A 17,796-nucleotide genomic window follows, 5' to 3' on the forward strand; every position below is an offset into this window, starting at 1 on the left:
TGAATTCCTACCGCCGCTTGCTACGCTTGCCTTCGCTTGGAATCCATTCCATAACTTTTAACGACCATCTACACTTAAGAAAAAAAAATGAAGATGAAGCAGGAGGGTATTGTTAGGATGGCGTACTTATATACACTCAACCAGCGCCCACATGGCAGTTTTTAGTCTCTTTCGCGAAATCTAAGCCCTCTCTATTTTTTCTATTCCAGCAGCACATGCAGCGCATACAAAAAAAAAAAAAGAGTGCATATTTTTGCACTTCTTTTTTATGATGAGAAATCCTAGGAGGCGGGTACGGCTTTCAGTTTCTCCTTCCCTTCCTTCCACGCCCGTTGCCCAGAAGAAAGACGAACCACCCGTTTGCTCTGGGTAAAAAGGATTGCAAATCCCGTCGCCACTCGAAACGGGCAGGCCACGAACGGCTTTAACATCGCCCGCTTCATTGACTTCGACGCGAGCCTGGACTCTGGAAGACAGAGCACCGAAAAGTGAAAAAAGAAAAAAGGGAAACGCAGCGCACGCACACATGAGTAAAAAACAAAGGGATGGTGAGGAGGGTGAGATGGAGAGAACAATTACCCCCCCCCCCCCCCCCCCCCCCCCACACACACACACTATATATATATATTCTGAAGTTTCTCGATCCTCTCATCTAATACGGTCACATGCACGGATGGTAACCAACTCAGCCGGCTGTCTGGGCTCCCAGTGAGTCGAAGACACAGGTAGCAAACTAAAGATTTTCCTAAGATATAGGACTTTGGACCATATTTAGGGGAAAAAAAAGTTTTTCAGTACAGTCTAAAGAAAATTGCTTTCCATTTAACATACTGTACCAGCGAAAGACACAGAACACAAGAAGAGAAGATTAGCGCTGTTCTTCTCTTTTTGTATTCTGTGTCTTTCGCTGGTTGAGTATGTTAGATTCGCACCAACTAGCCCAAATGATCACCATTTTAAAGTTAATTTCTTTCCGGCGAGTGCCATGGTTGCCGTTAATAATTGCTTTGTGCCAAACTTGCTACTTTACGACCCTGTCTGGTGATGGAAATTTCAGTTTGGCTGCCCGCCTACTTTGAACGTTTCTGTTGGCACATTTGCAAGCCACTTTTTTTATTAAAAGGGGATACAATATAGCAAGCACATAAACACAATAAATTATTTCCAGGCTTTGCTTTCATTGCAGGCAATGCTCCCGCGTCGTTTCCACTGGAGCAGGGTTGGTGTGCAGCGACGGATTCCAAAGGCCATCGCATTTGGTTGCATTGGCATCTGCTTATTGACAGTACTGATCCCTATGTGGGCGCTATACTATAGATGACTTGGAGTTCGTGGCACTCTGCCACCTTAATTGTGAGCCCACTCAGTGAGCCGAACTTGTGTCAACGGGTGTAAGCTGGCCATATAGCCTCTCACCGCTCTAGAGAAGAGACCGGCAGTAGGTCCACTAAAAACTTCCTAAAGTGATTGCGCAACCATAAATATTTACAAAACTTTCTTTCTCTTTCAAAATGTGCCTATTAAGTGCGAAATATTGGAATTTGTGCTGCTCGAAACTTAGCCAATAGGAGAAAGAGCCATCGCTTATATTGGATGAATTTCACACTGACATGCCGTTTCGTTCTCTTTTTGCAATTTATAGTCGCAATATTTATTGTTAGGACATTTTTACCGTAGAACAATATTTATGTTTGCATTATTTTTGGCCAAAAGTCGTAGTTCTGCACTCGGTAGTTCTCCGGCCCATGATGCTTTGGGCGCTCATGGTGGTTGAGCTGGTCGTCAGGAAACTCCTTGTAAACTCCCATAGATGGCAGCACAGCTTTCCCTCTAGGTAAGAGTAAGAAGCTGTATGGTTGTCCCAGAGTTTTGGGTTAATTTCGCCAGATGGCAGGCAAAATGTCGCCAAAAATGACCATTTTTCACTGAAATTTCGCCAAAAATGTCGCCACAGTATAAATGCAAGGCTAGAGCAGTTGCAAACTATGGACATTTTTATACGGTGTGTGTATTACTTCGCTGAACAGTAAACTAAATAATTGTTTGATATTTGACTATACCAAACAAGCCAAATGTATTGAAAATCCCAAGCTTATAATTTGGTCCGATGATTAGCTTTGTATTTAGGTAGCCAGAAAAGGTTAAACAGCGAACTATTCTTTGCCAAGGGGGAATTGTGTGTGGCGTTTGCTGTAGACTTGATTTGTGTCCGACTCTAGTAAGAACCGTAATCAGAAACAGTAAAATCCAAGTTGTGTACAAGGCCGTTTATCCGACGAACGAGTCAACTGCAGCCGCAACGGCGCCGCACCGAGAGCGTTTTTGCCAACTGATTTCTTGTGAATGTCTCATTCTTGTCATCGAGGACGATATTCTTTAGTGTTTTTATTGCAGGTAACGTGCAAGCAGTCTGATGACAGCATATTCTTTGGATGAGGTGTAATGCACAGTGTAGCTGAGGCGCACGGGTCCTGAGGCGCACTGACTCCACGTCGGCGCGCAGAAGGTAGCGTACACTGACACGGCATTTCTAGCACCCCTATGTGAGCCAGACGAATGTGAGAAACACTCGCAGAGTGCCGTTGATCTTCCTGCTTTCTTTCTCCGTGGCCTTGGAGTACCGGCAAGTCTCGGAGGCTATATCCTACCTTCGTACAAATGAGGGGTAACGAGGGACGACGGCGTATGCTCGCGAAACGTTATGAAGGTGGCGGTTCAGCTTTGCAGGGCACCATATAAGCACGAATAAATTTGTACTGCTATTGCTATCACATTCAACAGTTCTTTTAATGTGCCAATTGATATGCATCGTCGTTTTTTTTTCTCGATCTTATTCATGTTTGTTTTCATCATTAAGAGTGAAAAACCGCTGCACTGAGAAGTGCATCTGTCAGCATTCGCTGCACGAAGGGATTTTACCACGCTTCACGGCGAGGCAGCCACGGTGGCACTCGTGTCGAACACGACGAGCCGAATGCGTGGCAGCGCATGAGTGCGCAGAAACTGAACAAGTGACGCTCATTCGGCTGAGTGCATGGAGCCGAAGCATTCACGATACATATGTGACCCCCCAAGCGCATCCTACTGTCCTAAAAACGCGAAGAGAATTGTTGTTGTTTGTTAGTTGAGAAGGCATTGGGCTTCGAACCCACATCGCGAGACCTTATTCGAAAATGTCGCCAATAATACTATTAGGTCGCTACGGGCCTCCGAAATTCACCCATTTGGCGAAAAGTAGCCACAAGTGGCAACGCTGTGACAGGGCGGCCAGGCGGGAAATGTTACGCAAGGCTTCGCCTCGCCAGCGACTGCGGAGTGCCGCGAGGATGCGCCCGCTCGCTTCGAGTTCCCGATGCCGAAGACAGTGTTGCCACATTGGTCAGCTGGAGTTTCCCAGGCGTGAACACAAAATTTTTCTTTTTTCCCAAGGAATATTTTTTTCTTGAAAGAATAATTTTAGAGTGAATACCTCCAATCAAATTCATAAGTAGCACAAGAAAATAAAATATAAATCCCACGCATAATGTTGACCAGTGGAATAGTTCTTCCTACATGAGTTCTTCATGGCGCCTTCGCAAAGCCATTTGTGTAGGCTGACACTAGCTATAGAGTTTCCGAAGTGGCCTGCATTAATCCCTCCCCCTAGCAACCCTAGGACCCGGATGTGCAAACCCAACATAAGACGGTTGTGATTACTGATGTCGAGCCGGGCATCCTGAAGAGTGAATTTTAATGGGCCTTAGCCAGCCTTGCTAAAAACAAAGCTAGCGGAATTGATGGCATTCCAGCTGAGTTGCTTCAAAACCTCAACCATGACGCTGTTAACGTTCTGAACTGAGCAACCCTGCACCATTTATCTAACTTAATTACCTCTTTCTCCCCTCCGCATCCCTGGACCGAGGCCTGATCGTGTCAACGACACAAGGACCAAATCTGTCTCCTCCCTGGCCTTGGCTACAGAACGACAGAAAGTTGTTCGGAATGTATCTGAATGCATTTCGGGAATCAGCGTATACGTGAAGATATCACGCACTGTACTGACTATGAGAAAATGAAACTGTCCCCTTCCGACCTTCCTAAAAGTGAATCCGGAATGCCACACTCTGGGCACTTATGCGGTGTGCCACGCGCGCAATTCATTGGCTTTGCAACCGAGGCTAGTCAGAAAAGTGAAGACAGGAGAAATTCTTCTCCTCAAAAAAAAAAAAAAAAAAAAAAGGTCAGCTCGGTGTTTTCGCTGCGTGTCTACATATTTTCCCGAGGAAACATATATAGAACAGAAGTTTCTAGTGGCAGCAGAAATTTTCCACATTTTCAATGCGTTGAAAATAAATTTCCCTTTTTCCCTTAGTGGCTTGAATTTTCCACGCAATGAGAAATTTCCTACGATTCGGCAACACTTGCGAAGAGAGCTTCCTACTCCTACTTTCCTGCGTGCGCCGTCACAAGGACAGGGGTGGCGCTTGTGCTGCCGCGACGCTGCTGCCATCTCTCGTTAGTTAATGTTAACATTAACTACGCTGACACCATCTCGTGATAGCTAGAGTAACTACCACGGGGGAAAGCCGGGTGACACAAATTTCACAGCATCCTACACCGGGTGGCGGTCCCTCGCTGCTGTCACGGCAAAACCACAAATGAGGTGGTACAGGGAGATATGGGCTGGGCATCTGTCGAAGTACGGGAAGCTCAGAGTAAAATATTATATGAGGAACGCCCGAGGAAATTGGGCAGTAACAGATGGCCAGCTAAAGCATTTAAATACCTATACCTAAAAAGTATTGACTCACAATAGAGAAAAAGAACTAGGAAACTAACCAGTAAGTATGCTGGTCACAAGGACGAAGAAATAAAGAGCGTTAAGCAACAGGTGGAAAACACAGAAGGTAAAAATTGGATAAATTCGATGGAAAAGAAACAGAGTATGGAATTATACCCAAAGTGGAAAATGCAGATCAGGAAGGAAGATTTCTTTGATAACTCAAGAGGCAGTGCCCTACTTTTTGAAGCTAGATCAGGGTGCCTTAGAACACGCAGCTACAAAAAGAAATTTAACAATGGAGATTACGCATGTGCTGTTTGTGGAAACTCCAGTGAAACAATTGACCATATTATACTCGAATGTAATGGTATCCATACGGAAGTTGATGCAGGTGCAATCACTGTTCCTGAAGCTGTGTTCCTGAAGCCCGTGGCCGGGTGAATAAACCTGCGGTGGAAGCTAGCAAAAAACGACTGGAAGATTGGTGGCTTAAAAGCAGAAAAGTGACATAATGTTAGTAATGTAGAAACAAAAATTAAATAAATAGAATAATGGTATAGTTAACCAATCTAAAACAATAATTATGATATAGGGAGAAAAATGAGCATGATAGCTACTGCTACCACCCCGTTTCAAAGGGGATGATCCTATATTCGAGAACGAGGGGAGATCGATCCCCACATTTTGAAAATTGGATTGTACGGGCCTAGTGCGCCAGTATGGAGGCGTCACTGCTCCGGAACAAGTGGCGCCACCTCCTGCCGGCGCGCACATAACGGGTATGTCTGCTCACGGTCTGCTGTCTGCTCATCGGAGAGAAGCGGCGGAGTGAAGGTGAAGTTACGCTTCTCAGCAGCGAACGTGTTAGAACGAAACTTTTTTTCGGTCATTTCCTGCCTCGTGCCACACGCGCACTTAAGAGACACATGTACCATATTTGTGTGTGTCGTAAAATAAACCAAAAGCAAAGCGAAGAAGGCCGCTACCCGTTCATGCCGTCTGGTAGAAGGCAGCCGGCGCTTTGGGCGCAGCGCATCGACGGCGCGCGAGCGCTTCTTCTAGAGGCTCTTCGTTTTTTTTTTCTTTGAAGTAGGAATTCGGAACCCGAGAAATATGGCATTTGAAAGTTAGGCGATAAATAAAGCAACAACATCAATAATATGAATAATTTTTTATAGGGGGTTATGATGGCTATACAGCCGATGTATGGATATCGTTCTGTTTTTTGAGATGTAGTTTCGACCGAATCAAATTCTTTCTTGTAATCTATGAAGGCTGTATAAGGGAGTTAGTTATATTATATGCAGTTCTCTGTCACCTGACTGGTACTGCGACTATGCTCTACTGCGGAGTAGTCTTTACGAAAACCTGCAGGGCCCTTTGGTTGATGAACTATAAGGTTTTCTTTATTCTATAGCAGTTACTCACTACGGCAAGTAAGCTTATTGTTTTGTAATTTTTCAAGTCTTTGACGTGATGCTAGCGTTCTTTCAAGGCTTTACACCATAACCTCGAGGTTATGAGGCACTGCGTTAGAGGGTGGCTACTTTTTTCAGCCCATTCCTTCCATTTACCTTTAACATGTATGTTGTTAATTACATGATATTCACTGGCTGCTTTTACCTTTTGCACTGGTTGTGATGCCTTCCTCACCTCCCCCTCGTATACCGGTGGAATGTGCAATCACTGTGCTCGACTGCATCTCGCATCGTACTGATTATTCAACTACTCTAATTTGCTTATCTCATCCATAATGGTAACGACATTGACCTCCTTGTCAGCTCTTTCATCAGCTTTGTGCCTAAGTCTAGTGCCCTCTTGGCCGTTTGACCATTCCTATTTCTAAGAGAGGTCAAATAATTAAGCGCAATTCTTTGTCTAAGAATCATTTCAGATATGCTGCCATTCCATGTAGGTTTCAGGTCACTGCGAATGTCTCTCGGTTTCTGAAAAATTGAAAACTTCGCTAGTGTTATCAAGGACTATTTGTGAAGATTGTTCTGGCTGCTTTCATAACGGTCGCGTCGTGTCGACCCTCAGGCGAGATTTTGTTATTCATGCGCTTTTGGTACCCACGTTCCGCTGCGAGATGACACCAGCAAGAGCCTTATAAGAACCGCGCGAACCACATCGATTACCTGTCACTTGGTTCAGAAGCGTCAGGGCTCTTTTTGCTAGTGTCATCACTGTGAGTACTTAAGCTGCCTGGCGTTCCGATGCTAGCCACGCTCCCAGAATATTGCGGGCAAATCGGAAAGCAGTCATGACACTATATGTGAATTTAAAGCGGTATTTTGTTGGGACAATTGACTGCTCTGAGGAATAGGCTATCAGATGCGTAAGCCGAAGTACACTGAAAGTGAACAAAAATGCAAACGCAGCCGCTGCAAACGCAGCCAGTGGAGTTCATGTGGTCACACAGCCACCACTTTTTCCATACTCCGACGCTTTTTTTTTTTTTTTTTCCCGCACGCACATCATTGCCATTCCCGTGTCGTGCCCTCTTTGAAGCTCGCAATGGAACAGCATTAATTTTCCTAACCGCTGTTAACGCTCATATACAGTTCATGCAGCGTAAGCCAAATTAAGCTCAGGCATTCCGTATCCGTGCACGGCTCAACAGTCGAGCTGGAGAGGGTGCCGCGGGTTGAGAATCATTTCTTACTGCCATGTGCTTACTGCGTTGCGACGAGAACATTCGCAGAGCCTGCACTCTCAGACCTCGCTCCAACTGGGACGTGCGTTTTATCTTCTAGTCCGATCGATGGTGGCGCTAAACTCTAGCGGAAAGCAATCATCCCGGGCCGTCCCTCTAATTCGGCCGGGACCTGTGGCCAGTGTTTACCTTGCATACAGCCTGGCGTACGGCAGCGCTGGCAGGACTGCACCAACGCTATAACGCGAAACCGTTATGGCGCTGGAACGATCCCGTTTGCTGACCTTCGATTGTGCGTTCTACTTCCGTGGCCCCCCACAGTCGGTCGGTTCACAAACATCGAGTCTGGAAAAAAAGGTTTTGCTGCATGCAGATGAACTTCCCGAAGCGCCATCGTGAACTGCGCAGCAGCCCACGCGGCGGTTATATTTTTCCAGCCAGGCAGACCCGTGAACGCTTGTCGGAAGTCCAGCGAGCGCAGCTTTCAGCGGCTTTGAATGGTTCGAGAAATCCCACGAGACACGGATGACATTGCACAACTTCGAAACCCGGCTTTGCCTCACAGCGTAGATTTTCGCCTCCTGCTGCGCACATTTTTTTTTTCTCACTAATGGTCAATGCTAACAACAGCGTTTTGTTTTGCGCTTTCGACAGAATGAGCATTTCTGACAGTCCCACTCCGAGAACCACTTCAGCATGAGCTCAGCTGTAATTTGTGCACCTCATAATAATTCACGGAATGGTTGGCTGACTGAGATGTATAGAGAACCTTTTCTGCCCTTTTCAAGTTTAATTGCTTGTTCATGACTGAAATTTCGATTTATTTATCTATTGTTGCCTAATGTTCTCGTTGCGCTATGATGGCAGCAAGAGGACGGAAATTACCAATCGCATCTAAACCGCTATAAATTGCTTACGCATTAGCGTAAGCATTAAGTGGCCATCTTTGAGGAGTTTGTCACCAGAACTTTGTTGGCAGGATTGCGTCGAAATGAGGGGAGATAGAAAAAGCCAGTGATTATAGTGAATAGAGGATGTAAATAGATCGCAAGGGAAAAAAATTGGTGCATGTGGAGTCATTAGTTGAGCCAATTAAATTAATAGACGTCGAAATAGCCAAACGGGGAAATGTCGACATTCAAAGTGATCATGTGGTACCTCACTTCCGGCCACGGGACCTATGTGGACGTCGGAATAGTGACGTAGTTAAGTCGACGCCGGATGTGACGTCAGTGTGTGACGTCATAAAACCGGAATGGACGTAGAGCCGAATAAACGGGGGAAAGTGATCAGAAAGCGTGTAAATTGTGTTAATTAATCAAAGGAAGTATAATTGAAGCATACTTAAGGAAAAAAAGGCTTACAAAAATACGTAACGAGTATATAACGTACAGTCGTGAGCAAAAGTGGAGAGACTGCCGCTTCGTCGGCGGAAGCAGCTTCGGGGCCGCCCCGCGGCGCTGCGATCTCACCGTGCATACCGTGCACGCTCGCTCGCTCGCGGCGAGAGTGCCCGTGAGTGACGACAAACTTCGCCCTCGCTCTCGCGCGGGTGTTTATCACGCCTGATAAATTCCTAGGGCGAATTTCGGCTGCTCTGCTGATAAACGGCCGCGTCTGTGAAAAGAAAATGTGTAGTTCCCGAAGGGAAAGTAGCGGCAGCGGCTCCCACTGTCGGCGCGCTTCGGCGGTAACGCCGTTGATGGCTTGCCTAATCAAATGCACGGCAAACTTTTCTCGAGCCTTGAGGAGCCGCTTTTCAATCCTGATTTCTCCTTCAATCAGTAAATAGTTGTGAGAATGCCAGTTGAGATCGCGGGAAAAACAGAGAAAATAGCTGTTCTTTAAGAACTAATGCGTCCGCATATTGAGAGCTTGTGTGAAATACAAATAGAGCCTTGATGTTGCGCCTTAAGTGCTGCAAAATTAGCATAATTTCAGGCCTGAAAAGTGGCTCCTCAAGGCTCAAGCAAAGCTTTCCGTGCATTTTTTTTCTTGTAGCGTGTCAGCCGCCGACTGATTAGGCAGGCAAGCCACCGACGGCGGTAACGCCGAAGCGCGCCGACAGTGGCAGCAGCTGCCGCTACATTCCCTTCGGGAACTACACACTTTCTTTTTCACACTCCTCTTCGACGCGACCGTTTACCAGCAGAGCAGCCGAAGTCCGCACTAGGAATTTATCAGGCGTGATAAACACCCGCGCAAGAGTGAGGGAAAGTTTGTCGTCGCTCGGGGCACTCTCGCAGCGAGCGAGCGCGGCGAGATAGCAGCGCCGTGGGGCGGCCCCGCAAGAGCTCCCGCCGCCGAAGCGGCGGTCTCTCCACTTTTGCTCACGACTGTACAAAAGATGCCGTTACTTTAGCTGCCGCCTGTCCAAGTGACGACTTGAATGACTGCAACTGCGATGAACGCTCGCTAAGGAACGCCACGCGACAGGAGCGACGGTGTATCGTCCAATCTCACATTTGCAGGAGAAACTGTGACAGATACTGCGCCTTTCCTCTCCTGTAAACCAACTATAATTATATATAGCAATGCAGCGAACGCGTGCCAAGGAAAGGAAAGTTTCACTGTGCGGCATGAGCCCCGGCCTGGCGACCAAAAGCCCTACAAGGGGCGCGGATATACCGCGTGTAGCAGCAACGCTCAGGCTTTCGCACTTCTCCAGTGCATATTCTGCTGTGCTCTTGGGAGGTTTTGTGCCTTGGTATCAGCTCGCGTGGACCACGCTGAATTTCTAATAACCACATTCTTAACTCATCCCACCTCTTTCCCAAGCCCTAATAAAATGTCAGCATCATTTAACATGTGCGGGGTTTGCCATGAAAGCGATGTAAAATGCATGGGAACCTCTAATCTGATTGCGTAGGTTTGAAGTAGATGAGGTGATTTGTAATTTTTTTCGCCATTGTTAAGACATAGGCGACTCGAGTGAACGGCCTCTGCTGAGAGTATTCACCGGACACGTGTCCTGAACAGCAGCTGTAAAAAAGGTGTGTCAGTTTTCCGGCATGGGTACTGCGCTGAAACAATATGCTGCTCACTCGCAGGCCGAGATATGAAAGTGGGCTGTTCTAGGCTTCCTCCGGCTGTGTTTATGTTTGCGGGAAGATTTTTCTCGAGCACTTCCGACCTGTCAACGCCCCGACGACCTCGGAGAGCAGCTGCCCCGGATATAGAGAATCAATCATTAATCACGAGTGCAATACGGAGAGCGCGGCCATTCATCCGGGCGAATACAAGCACGAGCTTGGACGCTGATCCGTGTGGCGTTGCGTCATTTCCGTCTTTGGCTCCCTCTTTCAGCTGCCCCGTAGTATGGCACGGCATCGTATGCACCTTGTGCGCGATCTCCGACTTTGCATAAATGGTTAACTTCGGCTGCCCCGAATGGGGAAAATCAGCAGTAGCCTTTTCCTATCATCCCTGTCTTCTCATTTCTTAGATTTTCCTTTTTTCCTGTCGGTTAGGGCTAACTTCATGGCTAACTACACCGAGTTATGCGGTGTTAGGCTGCAATTACAATGAATTGTATTCTGGCTTATGTTCCCCCCCTATGTAATGCCCCCAGCGGGCCTTTAGGGTATCTGAATAAATAAATAAATAAATAAAATTATGGTGCATATTTAACGGGACAGGTCTTGGTTACCTTTCTGTCCGCACTGGTCTCGGGGATGGGATGCTGCTACCATGGCCGGATAACAATTTTTAGACCGTTAGCAATACTGCTTTCATTTGCGAGTTTCGTGTTATTTCTGCACTTAGCATGTACTCGTGCTCCGCATGTTGTCGCATGTTGTTTCATCTCACGCTGTGCAGCGAACATCACCGTCTTCATCGTTCATCGTCCATCGTGCCGAGACACAACAGAACTATGCTATCACCGCAGCCGATCACGCCTCGTGTAAAATTTCAGCACAGTCTCGCGCAGTGCACTGTACGTCGTCGTCTTCATCAAGTTCCACCTGCCGCGCTCCTTCATTTAGCCTAGGTAAACACGCCATACACATACGCCATCTCCCTATAGACAGAGGCCACATCCGTGCCAGACTAGCTGCCGAGACCATCGAACAATGAGAAGCCTGGCTATCCCGTTGCCGAGAAGCTTACTAAGTACGGAAGCGAACCAAGGCCGAAGCGGCAGCAGCGACGGCGACCGATGGCTAACGTTTGTGAAACTTCGTTCAAGGAGAGTTGAACCTGTACCATTTTTTGTGCGACTCCCCGTGTTCCCCCAAAAAATGATCGCTCTCAGAAAAGAGGGCGAACCGAATGGACAGCCCAATTCTTCAGCAAAAGAAAAGCAGCCTTCCAGAGACATCATGTGGCATTCAGGGATGAAGCAGAAAAACATGACGAAAAAAAAAAAAAATCCTAGCTCATCGTTGCTGAATGTTGAAAGAATCCTCAGGCCCTGTAAAAGACTGACGAAATTACCTAGTGGTGACTTACTGCTAAGATTAATCTGTCACGAAGATCAAGTACTTATATTTAGTCTTGCAAATATTGTATAATTTTGGAATGACTTGGGGACGTATGCGTCTTTATGCTCCCCATAAGTCGCTTAACATTGTCTGTGGTCGATCTACGAGCTATACAGCAAACGTTGAATGGATTCGCCCCCCCCCCCCTCCAACCCCCCCCCCCCCCCTCCAAAGAAAAAGTGACAAATATTCAAATAATTGATTTAAAAAGGGTAACAAGAAATATTCACAAAACACCTCGTTCTAACTTGCATCTGCTGTATACGTCCCGGTTCAGTTGCGTAAGAATCACAGTGCGTCCATAAGTTCTGAGCCCTCGACGCTGCTTTAAATAGAAGAGATTTTGCCGCAGAACCTAGAGTTTCCGCAGCCAGCACACATGCACGAAAGGTGCTTCAAAAGAACCCATATGCTTCTGAAAACTGCGAAACGCGATACGCTAACAGCCAGGACCAGCACCCTGTGTACTCAAGTTATGCTTGCCCATTGTAGAATACAGAAAAAAAAATGATACAGTGATAAAGAAAGAAAGCTTAAAGAGGCCAGAAAACGTATCCAAACGATTAATAAGTATCCCTTACCCAAAACAAAATTTCGTCGATGTGGGGCGACGGGGCGATGCATCCCAACAAGTTCCGCCAACTGCCCAGATCACACGCAGTGCGGCAGGGCCATCTTCAGCCCCGGTTGAAGTAACTCTTACTACTCCACTATTTCAAAGCTGCAGGCTAGGTAGCCCTTGGCCTCGGCGAGTCCTGACGCCTCGGCACACGAGTCGAGATCTAACTGAAATGCCCATGCGCAATTGCACGATCACCCAGTATTTCCCTCTCTTGCTGCTCGAGCTTGCAAGAAACGAACTTAGGTTCCCAGCATACGAATGCAATAAATATACAAAGCGTTCCACCATGGCGGCAAGCAGGCTTATCGGGACGGGCAGCCATCATCGCCGCTCGTGAACTCACACTAGAAACTAGATTCCAAGCTGTAGTAGCCACTTACATTACATACGAGACTATTACAGTATTATCTATGTCCCGCTGTGGCGGTGCAGTGGTTAGGACGCTCAACTGCTCCACCCGAGAATGCGGTATGGAATTCCGGCCGCGCCGTGTGGTGTGCGATGTCAGTGCACGCCAATTTCAGGAACCCTCCACTATGGCATCTCTCATAGCCTGAGTCTCTTTGGGACGTGAAGCCCCATAAACCAAACCAACCAAACCAAATCAGTATTATCTATATATTTTGAAGGACATCTTAAATTAACCCCCCACGAACTAGAGTATTGTTTAAATCTATCAGAGCCTTATCTTGCAGCTGGAGACTTTAATGTCCATTCCGGTGTTGGGAGGCCAACACAAGAAATTGCATCTTAGATGATTTTGTCCTGCGTAGTAGTGTTTGCTGAATTCATGGAGAACACACATACTGCTCTTTGAGCACAGGAAAAATAAGCTGCTTAGATTCAATTTTTTTTTGTTCATCATCTATTTTGACCAATTTTAAACGACTTATATGAAAGTGATCACCTGCCTGTTATTATCAGCCTATCACCGTTAATCATTACAAGCAAGCCATAACGTCGAAAGCTCCATCTAACAAACTAGCCACTATTTCGACTTCTAGTCAGTCTGGAGAAACACACTGGAGTCAGTCAGTCTTCCCGAATCTCGCCGAACTAAACTAACCAGTCAAGACTGCTATTTTGGCTACTGCTCGCTTAGCTATTCCTCAGGCATCTGGAATGGTGAGACAGCACCACGAATTTGGGATGGAGGAGGGGATGTAAGGAGGCAAAGAAAGTACAAAATAAAGTCTGAGGTGTCTTTCGTAGATACTAAACCCAGAGGAACCTACTAATGCTTAAAAAGGCGCGATCTAAAGCGCGGTATGTCTTTCGTAATGCTGAGAAGAGATCCTGGCAAAATTATGTGTCATTGAGCAACAGCTCAATCACACGAAAAGTGTTAGGCATGCTCGCACCTTAACGACATCAACACCCATTCCCATTCTCTCTCTTGAAGAGGCTTATACATAGTATTGGAAATTTTCGCGAACTATATATGAGAGCGAACCTAGAAAGGACTGTCCTTTTGATCAGCATGAGCGCAGTGACAAGCTTTCTTAATTGTTCTGTTTCTTGAAGGCGAGCGCTTAGCTTTACCTCAACGCTTTTTATTAGTCAATGTAAAACAAGAAACCGATGGCAGAATGGAGATCGTCTACCGGCGCCTGCAAACGCCCGCCGTGCGGGCAAAACCGCACACTAGCGTCGCTCGCTTCCAGGGCTCTCAAGGTGACCAGAGCTAAGCGTTTCTCGACGCCGGGAAAGTGAAAAAAATGTGAACAGGTCTGTATTTTAATACTCTATAGTTACAGGCAAGTAGGGTTTCGCGAGATCCCTCCGGCACTGGGACCGAACTTTATGTCGGCCCCAATGGGAGAGCACCCGACCTGCTTGCATCGCAGCATCAGCAGTGCGAATCTGCCGAGTGAGATGCCCGCGACGACGGGATCGAAGCTTTACCATGCTCTATGTTTTATTTACGCAGTTATGACACGAATGCGCCCATAAATTACTCGCAAGAAGCCAACAAACGATTCGTCGTGCTACCGGTCCTTCTTAAAATAGTTCGCACCGCTGCAGCAGTGGGGCTTGGATTTCACGAAAACTGCCAATAAATGAACAGGCGAACATATCCTAGGAGAAACATTTCGCCGAGTTTCTGGTTCTTCACACTACACACAGTGATTTTTATAATACAAAAAAATGTAGTCGAAGAACCAAGTCTGCCGACAAGTGGCAGTATGAACGAACTGTACACTGCTAAATTTACTAATTTACTTACCCATAAAGAAATCAATACAGCACGGTCTGCCGGCAAACAAGCTGTTCTAAAGCCCAATGAATTACACAATGAAATTCTGCTCCGCGCACCTTTCCAAAGCTGGTGTAAAGGAAGGTTTAATTTTTTTTTTCGTAAATTGTTCATCCAAGAAATCTGCTTTAAGAATGGAAAAGGGCCGTTTAATGTACTATTCATGAAACCTTGTAAACAGCTAGTTTTACCGAGCAGTTATATGCCTATAGCACTTACAAACTGCTTCCTTCGCCAAATCATTTTAAAGTGTTTTGAATATCAGATTAACATTTATCCTTGAATCCTGTAAACTTCTTGACACGCATCAGTGTTGGTTTAAAAAGCATGTCGAACAACAAACCGCCTTGTTCGGCTTGAAAATACTCTCCTAGAAGGGTTTATACACAGGCAGAATTATCACGTGATTTTCTCTGATATGAAGAAGGCATACGGCTTAACCTATAGATGTTCGATATTCTCCCTGACCTAGCAGATCTAGGCATTAGCCGCAGGTTGTTGAACTGCCCGACTGGCTTCCTTTTAAACCGCTCATTTCACGTACGCCTAAACTTTACCCTAGAGAGGAGCTTTGTTAAAGAAAATAGGGCACTTCAAGAGTGTATTTAGGGACTACATTTATTGTTTTGAGAACGAATGTCAAAAAAAAAAAAATAATCCTTAAATTCATTATGTATTTATTATATGTGTCTGGAAGGTGTTAAGGTTGTGCACGTAGATAGCGTGTACATCATCTGGCATATCAACGTGTGAGGGACAAGTTCAAGTTACAATAAATGAGCTAGCAACAGGGATAGGCAGAAATTATGGTTTCTACTTAAGGGTGTGACACGATAGCGTACGCTCCAGCCCACACATAAATCCCCGCTTTAACTAAGCCGTATGAATGCGCCTACGTGGCCTATAGGGGTAACGTGAATTCAAATGTCCTGGCAACCTTTTTCTGATACCGCCTTCCCATCTGAAAGGAGAGGCTCGAGTTGGCAGCTTCTGCCATACGTAACGTCAGGCAGCCCATGTTCAGTCAATGCTATATATGTCAGCTGCCAGCTAGCTACCTTTTGCCAGCGCCATGCCAGCGATTTTTTGTTCACAGGCCCAACGCCTGCGCCGACACCGGATTTTCGCACAAATCAGCAGAGTTGTTCTATTCTTTCTCAAACGAGGCTTGCAGATACCTACATCATTAAACCTAAGTGAGACGTTATTATGTGCTAAAAAAGTGAGCGGAAATTTCTAGGCATTACTTCTGACATTGCATTTGTACCTCATATAAGCCCGTTCAAGACAAAAATGTCCCGATCACCGAACATATATATTCAAAGTACTCTCACGAAAACACTGGGGGTCCGATAGGTGTGCTTTTTACATACGTATCTCTCTTTGGCACCTTCTACCTCACATTATGGAAGTGCAGTGCATGAGTTAGCGAGACCTTCCTACTTTAAAGATCCAGTACAAAACCTATATTCGCGTCTTTCTGCTGGCCCATGCAGACGATCAGTAGCCTTTATGTGGAAAAAATAAACCACCCATCAAGGACAGAGCAACAATGCTGACGTGTGCACCCAAAACAGGTTCCCGATGAAAACACGACTTTTACTCTGCAGCCATTAAGTGCACATAGAGAACATTGTTCGACAATAAATCCAATATGATCGGTTCCTAGCTGCTACGCTTTGAAGATCAACGTCAAGAGTTAGGAATACTAAGTGCTGATACTGTCCTAGTGCAGCCTTCCCGCTTTATGTGGCTTCACGCTAGCAGGCTTCGTGAAAAGCAAAAACCGTGCGAACACATACTGCACCAGCACCTAGCTCTAAAAAAAAAATAGGAGTTTACATGAAATTTTATATATATGGCTCAAAAAACAGCAACGCGCCTCGGAACGCGTAATACAAAAAAAAAAAAAATGGGTTAGACTTTGGCGGCATCACACATTTAAACTCCGGTTTTAATGGTGTGACATTACAGCGTTGACGAATCCTAGTCTGTGGATCGTCACTCGAGCACATTTATTTATTTACTTATTTATCTGAAAATACCGCAGGCCAATGTTTTGGCCTATGCAGCAGGGACAATGCAAGACATTTAAGGATTTCTCAGGTAAAAATAAAATAAAGAAGGCTGTTCATGCGGTCGCAACCAGTAAGCAAAAACTACAAATACTGATTTACTCTAGAAAATGCTCCTCCAAAGTTTTCCTAAATTTGGAAGACGGGAAAATGACTTCAGGAAGAAAGTTCCAATCGGCAACGGTACGCGGAAAAAAAACTGTGCTCGAAACTGTCAGTCCTGGCAAAAATGGGTTCGAGCAATTCACTTCATGAATGATGTGTGCGGCGCGAGAACTCTTTGAGAATTGTGGGCCGAGGTATGTTTTTTTTATGAGTCAAAAGGTTATGCATAAACAATAACCGGGACATGTTTCTGCGTACTTCAAATAGGGGGATGTGGTTGGCTTTCATTAGTGTCGAGGTTGAGTCTAATCTGCTGTATTTGTTATAACTAAACCTAAAAGCTTTCTTTTGCACCATTTCTCTCTGGTATATATCTTTCTTTATAGATGGATCGCATAAAACCGAAGCGAACTCTAATTTAGACCGAATAAATGTTGAGTATGCAAGAAATTTGAGCTTACTTGGTGCACTTTTAAGCACAGCTTGGAAAATGCCGAATAACATAAGTAATGTAGATGGGCAGTCCATGTTAAATCATGTGTTAATGTAACTCCTAAGTATTTATAATGCATAACTTCCTTAATTAAAAGTTTAGAGGCTCTAGGAGAAAGGACTAAAATGTTTTTTTCTTTTTTTCTTTTTTTCTACGCGAGATGCGCAAAGGACCGTTTTTTCTAGGTTCAATTGCATATCCCATTTACCACACCATTCATGAACTGCTAAGAGGGAATTTTGCGAAATGTACCAATCATTTTGTTCATTTATGCTCTCAAACGTATGCAGTCATCAGCAAAAAGCTTCGTGGAGACATTCTCAGAAATGGAATCCGGCAGAT

General features: G+C 45.6%; 1 protein-coding gene across 1 annotated transcript in view; it reads right to left on the minus strand.

The window, feature by feature from the left end:
• LOC146206695 (U-scoloptoxin(11)-Sm5a-like) overlaps positions 1-17,796 on the minus strand; it is a 44,351-nt gene that overhangs the window by 12,209 nt on the left and 14,346 nt on the right. The window lies entirely within an intron of this gene.

The sequence above is a fragment of the Amblyomma maculatum genome, chromosome 1, assembly GCF_055883805.1.
Source record: "Amblyomma maculatum isolate TAMU_Amacu chromosome 1, ASM5588380v1, whole genome shotgun sequence".
NCBI classification, from domain to species: Eukaryota; Metazoa; Arthropoda; class Arachnida; order Ixodida; family Ixodidae; genus Amblyomma; species Amblyomma maculatum.